Source organism: Rhineura floridana, chromosome 15 (assembly GCF_030035675.1).
Source record: "Rhineura floridana isolate rRhiFlo1 chromosome 15, rRhiFlo1.hap2, whole genome shotgun sequence".
Classification (NCBI taxonomy): Eukaryota; Metazoa; Chordata; class Lepidosauria; order Squamata; family Rhineuridae; genus Rhineura; species Rhineura floridana.
The window spans coordinates 32438652-32453031 of NC_084494.1; positions in this window are offsets into that span (position 1 = coordinate 32438652).

The window sequence follows — 14380 nt, forward strand, 5'->3', positions numbered from 1 at the left end:
GCTGGAAGTGTCCCCTGTCTGGAACCCTGGTGAACCTCTGCCAGTCAGTGTAAATACTGAGCTAGATGGACCCAATGGCTGACTGAGTAAAAGGCGGCTTCCTCTGTTCCTTCCTACGTACCGCAGTGGCATGAGGGAAGCTGGATGCTCTTCTGAAAAATCATTGTAATCGTTTTCCTCCTGGTCCCACCTATCCATTTTTATTTGTTTTTTTTTTAATTAGAAATATTTACAGCTTGCCCTTCATAAAAATGATACTCCTCTCTCCTTTGCTAAACACTTTTTAAAAAACGGAGGGGGCAGCACAGGCTCCTAACTCTTTTACAGTGGCACAAACTCTGCCGTAGCAACAGCCATTTCCTCCTGACCATAGAATGGATCTGACCACACAAAATCCACGAAAGCATGCCACCCGAGACAGAAATAACAGTATATCAATATATGGATTAACTTTTGTTTACTATTTTTTTTTAAAGGCATTGAGTTTCTCCTGTGGTTTAAGTGGTGGAGCTTTAAGGAGTGGGCCTGTCAGAAGGGCAAAAGTTCATTACTGCTTTTACAAAAGCACTGAGCAATCTTTGCCCTATATGTGAACATTCAGGGTATTTTTTAAAAAAATGTTCCAGTTCTGCTTTTAAATACACTCCGGCTGGTCCTCAGTCTCTCTCCCCACCCCATCCCCACACAGCTGAGCCTCAATACTGGCATATTCACTACTGCAGGGGTGGCTAACATGTACCCCGCCGATTATATTGGACTCCGATCAGCCAGCAGGGCCAACGGTCGGGAATGGTGGGAGTTGTCGTCCAGCAACATCTGGAGGTCCCCAGGCTCCCCAGGCCTGCTTTGCTGTGTTGCAATACAACTCCTTGGTCAATACAACTGGAATGCATCTGTTTTCAGTCAGCCACCCGTTGGCAGCTTTGCCTTTTGTCCCAGTTGGAAGACAAAAGCATCCTATGGTGGGTTTTTTTCTCCCACTGACCCGTGCCTGGTATGAGGTATCCACTGTTAGGCCAGCTGTCAGCCTGTCCCCTGATAAAGGCTAAGCTCAGCATTGTTGTGAGTCGCTCCTTTTACTGACTTGTTTACCAGAAACCCTTATCTTGACTGGGATGTACATTTTTTTCCTAAGTGGTTTCTGGGGCTGAAGCTACCAGATAGAGATCAGGACTGCCTTTGTAACAACCTGGCGGAGGGCTTATCTAAGTAGCCAAAATGGGACTTGTGTTCATTTTACTAGTACCAAAGGCTTTGAGATGGTTCAGATGGAATGCCCATTCATTGGTTTGCAAAGCCAAACTATGGTGTGGCACAATGTCTAAACCATTCCCATCTGAAAAACTGTGGTTTGCCGGGAGCTGCCAAAGCAGGATCCGAAACCATGGTTGGAAAAAAGGGATGGACCAGTCTGCCAATTTCAGTTTCTCGTTTTTCCAGTTTAAATTCAGTTCACCACATTTCTGCATCAGTCTGTGATTTTTTTAGACGTCTACATGAGCATTCGCCAGCATATTAGTGCACATTTCTTCTAATATAGGCATTTTTGTATGCAATTTTGCCTAATATATATTTCTGCAAAGAATGTTCCCTAATATAATGCATTTTGTGTGCATTTTCCCCAAATATTATATCACCATCATCATTATTTATATACTGGCTTTCATTTCAAGAAGAAATATATACACGTTTTGCATGCAGTTTTTGGCTGGGGACCTGCTTTGGAAAATTCAGAGAAGTGCAAATTTGGAAGGAGAGCTGCATTTGGTTCGTGTATTGGTTCAGGAAGTGTGGATTAGATAGGTTTGCATTACAATGTGAACCAAATGAATTTCTCCCCCATCCCTAATTTAAAGCTGGTTTGCTAACCAGAGTTTGAGCAAACTGTGATTTGATATTACATCTAAACTAACAAACAATGGATTGGGATTTTGCGCTGCCTTCCCTTGCTTCTGGCAAGAAGGGTTTAAGTGCCCTCAGGCCAGACCAGTCTCCAGAAGGCCATTGTGGAAAGAAAGGAGCCTAGTGTTGTAGAGATGTTAGATGGGAGCACTCGGGAGTAAAAATTGATGCCCCTGAAGGCTGCAATTCTAAACACACTTACTAAGCCACATAGAACTCAATAGGACTTACTTCTGAGTAGATATGGTTTGGTTTGTACTGTTGGTAAAGCTTCACTAGGAATCCTCTACAAAGATGCCCATATCCAAGCAGGGTCGGCAACACCCTGCCTTGAATGCCCTGCCCCTACCTTTTAACATCGCCACTCCAAGCTTCTTTACAGATTTGACCCTTCACTTCAGAAAGTGGTCTGAGAAATGAATAAGAGTAAGAAGATTCTCTACTCTTTTCTGCCTACCCTGTGGGCTGCTATAAACTGACTTTGACAGCCAACACAATTCCAGTGAATAATAATTGACAGAGAGAAAACACACATGGTTTCGTCTACCTTCACAGACAACAGCTTGGGAACAACAGCAGTTGTAGCCACACTTCCCAGTACGTGAATTCTCTTTTACCACTATTGGGCAAGAAACAAACTATCATGCAAACAACAAGGTGCATCATCAGTGGGTTTAAGGGGGTTGAGCTGAGCACATGGAACCACTGTTGTTGCTTCTATGGATGTAAGGGAGTGAGGTTAAAGGTAAATGAAATGCAAACAGAAAAAGAAGACAGTGATGATTTCCTAAATGCAATACCATACCGACCACAACAAAATTCCTATGAGTAAGGCAGAAAACTCAGCATCCCACAACCAGTTAGGATTCCTAACCAAAAACCAAAACTAAAAAAATCCTGGCAGCCAGTCAGTCAAGGTCACAGAAATCCCCATGCCTATTTCATGCCTTTTGGAATTACAAAAAGAAGAATCAAAATGATGACTGATGGATAGGCAACAGCATGGATGCCTCCCTGAGCAATTTCTGTTCTCTCAGCAAAGTTTATTTATAACCTAAATCTTCAAAGTACACTAATTCAAAAAGTGTTTAGGTGTGATTAAGATGACATTTGCAATTATAGGAGTAGGTAATAAAGATATGCAGATGTAGATCATCTTTGTGACTGTTAAATATTATATTTTCCAAACAAGCATTTAATTAAACATATTCAGAATAAAATAATCCTGCCTTGTAATTTAGCACTATTCGCCTGGACAAGTTGTAATTATTCTCTGGCAAGTAACCAAACGACAAAACTATCTTAGTTTGTTAGGATCAAGCCCACAGCAAATGTTGAACTGGTATCCTGACTGCCTCTTGTTGGGCACTTGTGATGGAAGAAAATGGGAAGGGGGGGAAGTGTTGGCATTTGGTGCATGCACAGAAGAAGGGCCACTGCAGTGAAGCCTCCGTCTGCGACAACCCTAGGCGGCAGACAGAGTCACCCTGCTCTGGAAGAGGGATAGGCTTCATCATGCCTGCGCAGTGGCCATGGCTTGTGCTCTGAGAAGGAGGATGCCCCTGAACTTATAAAGCCTGGCTGGCTGCTGGTGACATAGTGAGGAGTTCGAGCAGCGGTGGCCTCAGAGGAAGGAAGGAAGGAAAAGCCGAAGAAGAAACAGAAACAGTTGCACTTCCTCCTTTTCCTCCTCACCTACTCTCCCCTCCCTCCCTCTGCACTTGTCCTCCACTGCCAATGTGGCTGGAAGACCAGAACATGCATGTGCGGCTGGTCGCCACAGCAGAAAACCAGAGATCCAGGGACAGGGGGGTGATTTGGCCGGAGGGCTGGAGAGCACCCCCAGAAACTGGAGTCCCGGCAGAAAGCCGGAGGTCTGGTATCCCTATGGAGGAATTAGATTCAGTTTGCATTTAAAGGTGAATCTGTCAAATCTTCACTTCCCACAACATGTGAACCAAAACACAGTCATTCTTCAAAATTTGCTTATCCAGATTTTGTGATGTAGCTCTCTGACCAAACAACGTTTACAAAAAATGCATATATATTAGGGGGAAATGTGCATTAAAATTAATATATTAGGGGAAAATAAATACAAAAATGCATTATAGTAGGGGGAATTGCTTGCAAAAATTGTCAAAATCAAAGTTTATTAGGAGAAATTCACACTAAGATACTGATTAATTTTCATGAGGATTTAAAAACAAAATCCACAAGTTGCTGCAAAATGTGGAGAACTGTATTTAAGATTAGAAAAATTAGAAACAGAGAACTGAAGTGGGCAGGTCCTTGTGGAGTCGTTACTGCTCTTGTGCCTAGTTTCCCAGTTCCTGCATGCCAGCCTCTGACAGGATAACTAGTCAGATTTAACTCTATGCTGGCCATTGTAGCAGTTTCTGTTTCTTCTCCACACCCACCTCTGACATACAGGATTTGCTGTATCAGCTTATTATGCCATCCCAGTAAAGCTAAAGGCCTTCGGCAAGGTACACAGTGGCCTCAGCTTCTAAAGTAGGGCAGGCTGCAACTTCTGTGGTTAAAGCAGCTGATCACACGTCATGGTGATTTCTCACTGTGTGTGGGAGTTCTGTCTAGAGGATTGTGCTTTGAGGCATGTGCAATACAGGACTTCAGGATTTTACAGCTTTGCCTAGAAGGGGGTGACACGGGGGAGGGGAGAGAAGGGAAGTTTAGAGTCTGAACCTCCTGTAGAGTGAATAGGATTACTTGAAAGGGTCTTTGCATAAGGATGAGTGAATCTGTCAGTTTTGGTTTTGTTCAAATTCTCATTTTTTCAGTATTAAGCCAGTAGTGTAGTGGCAAATTCAGAAGTGCACGGTCCCTTCATGATAATCACAGCCACATACACCCTTTTTTGCTGGTGGGTTCAGAATGAGATCCTTTTTAATGCCTTCTTCCATAACAACAGATGTCTCAGGGAGCCAATCAGCATGAAAGAGGGGAGTGTTAGCTACTCAGAAGAGTCTTCTCAGTGGCTGACTCACCTCCTTTTACTCTGATCAGCTCCAATCAACAGGAAAGGACAAGGAAGCATGTTAGAAGACTCTTCTCAGTGAGAACACACTCCCCTTTCGTGCTGATTGGCTTGTAGGGTGCTGGAGACATAGGGACCCTGCTGGGACCCTGCTCCCAAAAAAGTAAGGGGTCTAAGACACCCCCCAAGACCCTGGATGACTACACCCCTGGTCTTAAGTTTGGTTCTCGACATTCCATGTCAGTGTCCTTTTTTTAATCAGCATTTTAGTGCGAATTTCTCCTAATATACCCATTTTATATGCAATTTTTTGTAATACACATCCTCTTGCACAGCAATTTTTCCTAATATAATGTTTGTTTTTGTATGCTGTTTTCACTAATATATGCACACTTTAACCTAGTTCATACGTTTTTGTACACATTACTTGGTTGGAAAACTGCATTGCAAAATTCAGAGAAGTGTGACGATTGAAGGATAGCTATGTTTCAGTTTGCAGATTATTTTGGAAAGTGCGCATTTGGCAAGTTGAACTGTAAATGCAAACTGAACTGAATTTCCCCCTCATCCCTATCTTTGTCCCGCTGCATATGCAAGCACAATAGGAAACACTGTTCTCAATACAAGTGCTTTAAGTGTATGGTGTGGATGTGGACCATGTTTCAGTCTTGTGTACATGAGCCGTGGATCCTGGATGCTTTATCCCAGATTTCACCAATGAGTTACTTTGTGTGACCCTGGATGAGTCATTCATTACACCCTCTGATTTCCCATCAGTAAAAAGCCAAAAACAATCCTGTCTTGTTCTTCCAGTAACTCTCCCAGATCTGAGAGCTGATCAGGCTCCACAACATCAAAGTCTTTTTTTTTTTAGTTCAGAGGGAAGGCGTAGAGGTTCCTTTTGTTTCTGATTATCTTTTTTGTAAAAAAAAGTTCTGTTGTCTAAGAGATTTCCACCTCTGCTGGGAACAGCAGGGTTTAGTGCTAGAGGAAAATAAGGAGGAGTTGGCGCCAAGGGACTGCCACATCTTTTCTGGGGGAAAGGTGGTCAAGGGGCCAGGGCAAACACCGACAGGCCAGAAGGGGACAGCAAAAAAGAGACTTTGGAATCAAATGCATCCCTGGGAACAGCTTGAACTAGTTTCCAAAGGAATAGAATGTAAAAAAAAAAAAAACAAGTTTAATAGAAGAGAAGGTGTGTCATGAAATGAAAAAAGGAGGAGGGGACACTGTATTCTTGGGGTGCTGCTGGATCCAGAGAAACCGCTCCTTCCCACAGCCCCCGGGGCTGTCGTTTCCAGCTCAGACAGGCAGTATATGTGTCTTAAAGGCAGGGGCCTCTGCCATGCTGCAGCTGCGACTTGTGGCCCTGTCTTTTGACACTCATTCATATTCACATCAACAGATAAATCCAGCAAGTTTCTGCAATGTGATTGTGAGGCATGCAGAGAAAATGTTCGTGGACTAGCAAGAAATGCAGGGAAGACTTCCTACAACAGCAGCAGCAACAGCCGACCATATTTCATAAGTACCTGAAAATAAGGTACTATGCAATATAAATATTACATAAGATTAGCAATGCACTGGACTGGGGCAAGGTTAAATCTGATTAAAATTGTACTGCAATTAATTAATTAATTAACATTAATATTAATGTTAATATTAAATATAGTAATTAAATAATAAATAACTAATGGATGATTAAATAATTATTTAAAAAATAAATATTAATAAATAAATATTAATAAATTAAATTTAAATAAATTCACAATGCAATCCTATACATATCTACTCAGAAGTACTGACAAGAACATGTATATATAGGATTGCCACCTAAATTGCCTTTGTTGAGACATTTGACTACCTATACTTAGAATTTTGCCCTTTGCTGTTATACTTCTATACCTCCAACTTCCATCACAAAATATCTGGCTTCAGGCCTGTACCTGACAATGATGGCAAAGTGAGGTATTATTATAAATACTCTTGGTCTTTCTTTCCCTATGACTGCAAGACAATGGAAAAGATTATACTTAATTTCTGACCCTTTCTAATAGCATGCTGAGATGATTGATAGGCCAGTATCCCCAGCACAAGAGTTTTTTAAAAAGTTTTTTAAAGGGTTGCTTTAATGTTTTTTAAGCACAGCGGGGGTGGAGTTGGGGAACCACAGAACTCCATGTAGTTTGAGACGGAGTCTGCCTGTGCATTTCCAGTAGAGACGAGTGTGAAATGTGATTCAGGTTGCCTAATTTCAAGCCTAATCCATCAAATTGTCACTTTCCAAAACAATATGGAACCAAAACACAGCCATCCTTCAAAAATGTATACTTAGTCAAATTTTGCAACACAATTCACCAACCAATCAATGTTTCAAAAATTCATGTTAGGGAGAAGTGTGCGTAAATATGCATAAATGGGTTAAAATAAAATGGAAAAGATGCATTATATGACAAGATATAGCTTGCAAAACTGTGTACATTACTCAAAACTGCCTACAAAAATGTGTTCATTAGGAGAAATTAGGAGAAATTTGCACAAAACTTCTGGAGAATTTTCATGAGAATTTTTTTTTCAGATATGGAGAACTAAATTTAAGATTGGAAAAATGAGAAACAGAGAGAACCCAGACTGACAGATCTTTCAATTCTTAATTCCTAGAGATACTGATTTGGGAGCAAATTTAGCAGGACTTTCTTCTGAATAAATGTGGATAGACTTAAGTTGTACATCAAGCTTTGATGAAGAGATCATCGTTGAACATGAACATGGACTGCCTTCAAGTTGATCCCGACTTATGGCGACCCTATGAATAGAGTTTTCATGGTAAGTGGTATCCAGAGGGGGTTTACCATTGCCTCCCTCTGAGGCTAGTCCTTCCCAGCTGGCTAGGGCCTGCTCAGCTTGCCACAGCTGCACAAGCCAGCCCCTTCCTTGTCCGCAACTGCCAGCTGGGGGGCAACTGGGCTCCTTGGGACTATTCAGCTTGCCCACGGCTGCACAGGTGGCAGGGCACGTAACCCCTGAGCCACTCGCTGTGGGGTGATCTTTAGTTGGCCCTTGACACCAGGAGACACAAGCGGGGATTTGAACACACACACTCTGGACTCCCAGCCAGGCTCTCCTCCCCACTGTGCTATACCAGCTGATTAGATCATCATAGCCTCTCAAAATATGGCAGAATCAGCAGCTGGTGAATTAAGTTCCCCACACAGTGGGCAAAGTTGGGAAGACCCCCCCACAAAGAACAGCCACTGCATCTCTACAACAAGAAGTTGAGTCTGATTTGCAAGTTCCTGCTGAAGAATTTTGAGATGAGCAAATGTCCTCGGAAACTTCTGCACATCTCAGGCACCACCTGAACGTGGCAAAGCAAGAGATTCCATTTGATGAACCAGCGAAACCAAAGGAGGTATGGAGAGGTCAAGAAGGAAGGTACCTTATCTTTGCCAACATGCAGATTCAGCCTTGCTTAATGCCTTCTGATCTGACAACACTGATGCCAGCATGGATGCCACTTCCTGTCCCCACCGTTGGCAAAATGAGGTATTAATAGTACTCTTGGACTTTCTTTCCCATGATTGCAAGAGAGTGCCACGTTGGGGTGGCAAGGAGATAACACCTGATTTCTGACCCTTTGTAACAGCATGCCGAGATGGTCAATAGACCAGCATGCCCAGCACAAGATTTTAAAAAGAATGAGTCAGAATGAGTTAAAAAAAAATTAACTCAAAAGAAGGAGTCAAAAAAAGTAAACCAACAAGCTGGTGAGAAAACAAAACACGAGTTTGTTTTTTATTTATTTTATTTATTTATTTATTAAATTTATATACCGCCCGACTAGCAATAGCTCTCTGGGCGGTGAACATAGAAATACAAAGCATAAAAAATACAATAAATAACACAATATGATACAAAATAACACGATCTAAATCAATTTTTGCCTTTTTTAAAAACAGTTTTGTATTTCTGATCTAGTGCATCTAAGGCATTAGCTGATTTATTAACAGAAAAACAGGTCAAGATCTTTTAAGACTGTCCTTCCTTCTTGTGGAAAAATCCTGCGCTGTCTTTGTGTGCATTGGGCATCCATGCACAAAAAAGCAGCGCAGAGGTGAATTGGACGTAAATGCCTGTTCAGGCAATTTCAATTCCTGAACCCTCAAAAGGTGGCGGGTAAGGTTCAGTCATGGAATGATGAAAAACAGGGAAGCAGAAGATCATTTTGATTATATGAAACACTTGACATAATTTAATATTGATTTGGCAGTATCTAGGTCAACGGCATGGCAAATCCCACACACCTTTTTCTAAGTTCTAGAATTATAAGATGCGGTGGGCTGAGACAGCCATGAGGTGCCTGTACACTTTGTACCTCGAGTGGAAAGGAGCATCAACACATCTTCCCCCTTTTAAGGGAAAGTCTCTCGAACATTTCTTCACGCAAAACAGGCCCACTAGAACACCCGTTTAAAATAAAGTGCATGGTCCCACCAGCTGTTTTGTTGTTTGAGGGATTGTTTTAAATTATTTTATATTCGCATTTTGAACTTTGTATTGTCTTTTGTTGCTTTTTAAGTTGCAACATGCCTCACAGCATACATTTAAAGCCTGTTGGAATCATTTTACTCCCCTCAAAGAATCCTGGGAACTATAGTTCACCCTACACAGAGGCACACTTCCCAGCACCCTTAACAAACTACAGTTCCCAGGAATCTTTAGGGGAAATACAGCACTTTCAATGGGCTTTAAATGCATAGTGTACTGTGTACGCAGCCCTAGAGGAAAGGTACAAACAAGAAAATGAAAGATGCATTAGTCAGAAACTCAGTTCATGGCTTCCCTCATCACTGAATCTTCAGAACTGAGTGGGGGGGGGGGAATCATCTGATAGTTTTTCATGCAGTGGTTAAAGTTGGTACCGTAAACTGACCCTGGAACAAAAGAGTTTAATTAGCTAGTGTGGTGTAGTGGTTAGTGTGTCAGACTGGGACTGGGAGACAGGGTTAAAATGTCCACTCATCTTTAAAGCTCACTGGGTGAGCTTTGGACCAGTCACTGTCTCTCGGCCTAACCTCCCTCACAGGGTTGTTGTGAGGATAAAATCGGGAGGGTGAGAACCATGTTTGTGTGGTCCTTAGAGGAAAGGTGGGATATAAAAGTAATAAATAAAACAATAAATAAATAAGAGGACATGTTATTGCCTCCAAAGTTGGACTTGTAAAATTTTTACCTGCCATGAAGCTATTAAAACACACTTCTCCCACCTGATGCCATCCAGATGTTTTGAACAGCCAGGGCTGATGGGAGTTGCCATCCAAAACATCTGGAGGGCACAAGATTGGGGAAGAGTGTCTTAATGGCATGCAGGGATCTCTGTCAGGAAGAAAATCTGAGCTACAGAGGGTTCCCAGCCAGGTGATGTCGGAGCCGCAGCTGCTCGCTTATCTGCTAGAAAAATAAACCCTCAAGTTGTTTTCTGTATGTCATGGTGAACCTCTGTTGTATATATCATCCCGACCTCTGGTCTCAGCACTACGGAGGGTTACTTTAGGTCAGACTTTGAAATAGGAGGCACGCAGCGCATTGCAGCAGAGCAAAAGCATGGCTGTGTGCAAGTTCCTTTTCTGAGCAGACATTCCCAGGATCCAGTTCTTTCACTTTGAAATTCAAATCATAGAATTAGAAGGGCTTTGATGAGCTGTTTAATCCAGGGGTTGCCAGCTTTTAAAATTAGCCCTGCTCCTGTGTTTTAATTAAGCATAACACCGATAAATTAGGCAGCTGAAGCTTTTCCTGGCCCAAAGATACAGGAGTTCAGGGAGAGCTCCACCTCCTTATTTTGGCATGTCACTCACAGTCACAGGAAGAAACGGAGTTGCGGGGGAAGGTAGTAAGCAAAAGCTAGGGTTGCCAACTTTTCAGCCAGCCACTGTAGCTGTGCCTTTAATAGCAGCTTGATCTTAAGATGCTTAGCAGATGATACAAAGCTGTGGAAGAAAAAAATCACCTGATTTTTGCACATAGACTTGCAGAAGACTTGCAGGATGGGCTGTTTTCTGATCAGCCTACTTAACCAATTAAGCTCAAAGCCCAACAGTTATAAGAAATGATGTGGTTTACTGCTGTGTGGTGTGGGGACAAATATCGCTTTACAGGGAACAGTTCTCTCAGCTATAGATGTTTCCTTTTAGAAGTAAGTTACTTCTTTAACTGGTTTTTTTAAAAAGCAGCTGCAATCCAGGCAGAAATTCAATAAGTGATGCATTCTCCGTCATCATATCTCCAAGTGGGAGCAAAGCACCTGTTGAATTTTAATTAATGATAAAAGCATAAAGGGCTCTGCCAGAACAATAAAACACCTGCCCCAGCCTCAGCATAATTCCTAATTAAAGGCATTTATGTGCGCTTGTGTTTAGAAGGGTGTGTAGGTGTGTAAAATAGTGCTTTTAAAAAAAACAAACCTGTTTCATAGGCTTGACGATTTCCTCCCCACACTCTGTGTTTTAATGGATCTTGAAGGCCCTAATCATAGCATTAATCGCAGCATCTCAGCCAAGCCTGCAGCCCAAAATACAGCATGTAGCGGAGAAACGCCATCACTCTGCTTGGCTTCCTTTCTTAAAACGGACAGGCTGTGCACTGTGAGCTGTCCAGGGTGGGGGGGAAAGCTATTCTAGATATACCACAGGTCATTCAGGAGTGAAAGAGGCTTTAGTGAGAGAAGCTCAGGAGCCAGAAAGGGCCAACAATGGCAGCAGTGATGGCGAGGAGAGAAAGTCAGTGTAGTGGAGGAGGAACGCCCTCCCAAAAAGGATGTTAGGTCTGAAGGCTGGACCAAGGCAATTGATGCCCGAGGAGGTACTTCCACGTGATGCTCCAATTATAATTATGAGGAGTCTTTTAATGGTGCCTCAGATTTACGGCCTGAAGTGGCTACCTCACTTTACCTCAGGTCTGCACATCTCCATGACCCAAATGGCATGCTGCCAGTGGGCTTCATTCAGCCGGGTGGGCCACCAGCTGTGTGCAGGCTTGCTACACCATTAAGGCAGCAGGAGGCCTGTTAGGCCTTGTCTGCTAAATAGCTGATGCCACAAGAAAGAGCCTCCGACTGTCATGAGAGTGGGGTGTGTCTGTGTGTGCAAGTGTTTCTCTCTCTTGCATGTGCTCATCTTGCTAGGCCTCGGTTTCTCATTTGGATGAGCAAGGAGTGGTGCAATCTCCATGTGCCTTGTAGGGTGTCTGGGCAAGCTGAATGAGCATGTCTGGTTCACAACCCTTCACTCACAGCCATCTCTTGAAGCTTATTAACGGAGTCCCTGCTATGGGACCTTTGTCAGAGTCACAAGATGAAAATGCTCAGCCCTCCCACCAACCAAAACTGTTGCAACAGGACACCCACCACTTCCTGCTCTTTGTATCCTAGTACTAAAGAATGACATTTTGCCCACTAAAAGCACACTGTTATATCATTTTAAACAATAATGGCTTGCTCAAAAGAAACCTGGGAACTATAGTTTGTTACGGGTGTCAAGAGTTGTTAGGAGACTGCTGTTTCTGCTAAAAGAGCTACAATTCCCAAAGTGGTTTAACAATCAATCCCTCTTTCCAGAGAATTCTGGGAATTGTAGCTCTGGGAAGGAGGGGAATAGGGGTCTCCTAACAACTCTCAGCACCCTTTACAAACTACAGCTCCCAGGATTCTTTGGGGAAGCCATGACTGTTAAAGAGGTATCGCAGTGCTTTAAATGTGTGGTCCACATGTGGCCCAAATGAAATTTGAACATTTCATTGAATTTCTTCATTGAAAGGAGAAATCCTCTAACAGTTTCTCAGTGGTGGGGGCTCATCCCCCCGCAAGGGTATGTCTTGACACTGACCTTAATGTCCAGACTCTTAGCTTTCATGTTTTTTAAACATTAAGTTTCTAGGTGGTCTGATTCAAAATATAAACCGCAACGTCAGCCACCACCCCCTCCCTGCAATTTCTGTCACTACCAGCTGCTCTAATCTCTGCCTTTCGGGTTTTTAGCCAATAAGTGAAGTCAGGGTAATTATTGACAAGATTGGTTGACCCCAGGCAATAGCTAAACTCACAGTTTCCTTTTCCTGCTTGTCTCACATCAGGAATTCAGTAAATAAATAGCTTTCCACAGCTTGGAAAAGTTACTTTTTTGAACTACAGCTCCCATCAGCCTCAGCCAGCATGGCCACTGGATTGGGCTGATGGGAGTTGTAGTTCAAAAAAGTAACTTTTCCAAGCTCTTCAGCAGCATAAGGAGTACTTTATCTGTACAAGATTGGGACTTGCTTCTGAGTAAACATGCATAGGATTGCACTAAAACAGAAGATCACAGCAAGATCTTGGTAGACATAAAAGTGTACTCACAGGGTTTTTTAATTACTTGCAAAATTGGCATATTATATATTTTATCTTTCAAATAATTTTTGAACAGAAGTTTTAAAAGGTGTACATGCTGCAGTATTATACTTTTCTAATTAAGGAGTCAAGTTTAAATTTTACTGGAAGAGGGCAATTTTTTTGTCGTATTAAAAAAGAGAATTCATGTACTAGGAAGCATGGCTTCAATTGCTATGGTTCCCAATCTACTGTCTGTGAAGGTAGACCAAACCATGTGTGTTTTCTCTCTGTCAGTTATTATGCACTAGAATTGGGTTGGCTGTCAAATAGCAGCCCACAGAGTAAGTTAAGAATCTTCTTAACTCTTACTCATTTCTCAAACCTCTGTCTGCAATGGTCAAGTCTGTAAAGAAGTTGGAGCAGCCACATTAAAAGGCAGGCAAGGTATTCCAGGCAGTGTGTTGCCAACCCTGCTTTGATATGGATATCATTGCAGAGGATTCCTATTCAAGCCTTACCAACAGCACAATCCTAACAATATCTACTCAGAAATAAGTCCTGTTGAGTTCTGTGGTGCTTAGTCCCTTAAGTAAGTGTGTTTACAATTGCATCCTTCAGGGGCATCCATCTTTACTCCTGAGTACTCCCATCTAACATCTCCACAACGCTAGGCTTTCTACCTACAATGGCCTTCTGGTGAGTGGTCTGGCCTGAGGGCACTTAAACCCTTCTTGTCACTTCATCTGGACCTGGAAACACCCTCATTTAGCTAATATTTCTATCTTAATTTCCAGCAAGAGAATTTCTTCTTGTTTGAGTCGTATACTCCAAGCAAATGTGGTTGATGGTTAATGTATCATGCTTCATGACATCACTAGGGCCCACACCATGACATCACCAGGGCATGCCCCCTATGCCATCACTAAGAGCCGCCCCTGAAATCTCAGGGTTTGGGATGCTTCTGACCTGACAACCCTGATACAGGGTCGAACTGCATGTTCAGCAGCAGACCTGGAAAACTAGGAATCTGCAAAACAGTTGAAAAGCAGTAAAGGGAGGATGCAATCTGGAGGTGAAAAGTGGTGAATGGAGAAGTGGGTGCTATTATCTCTCTCCCC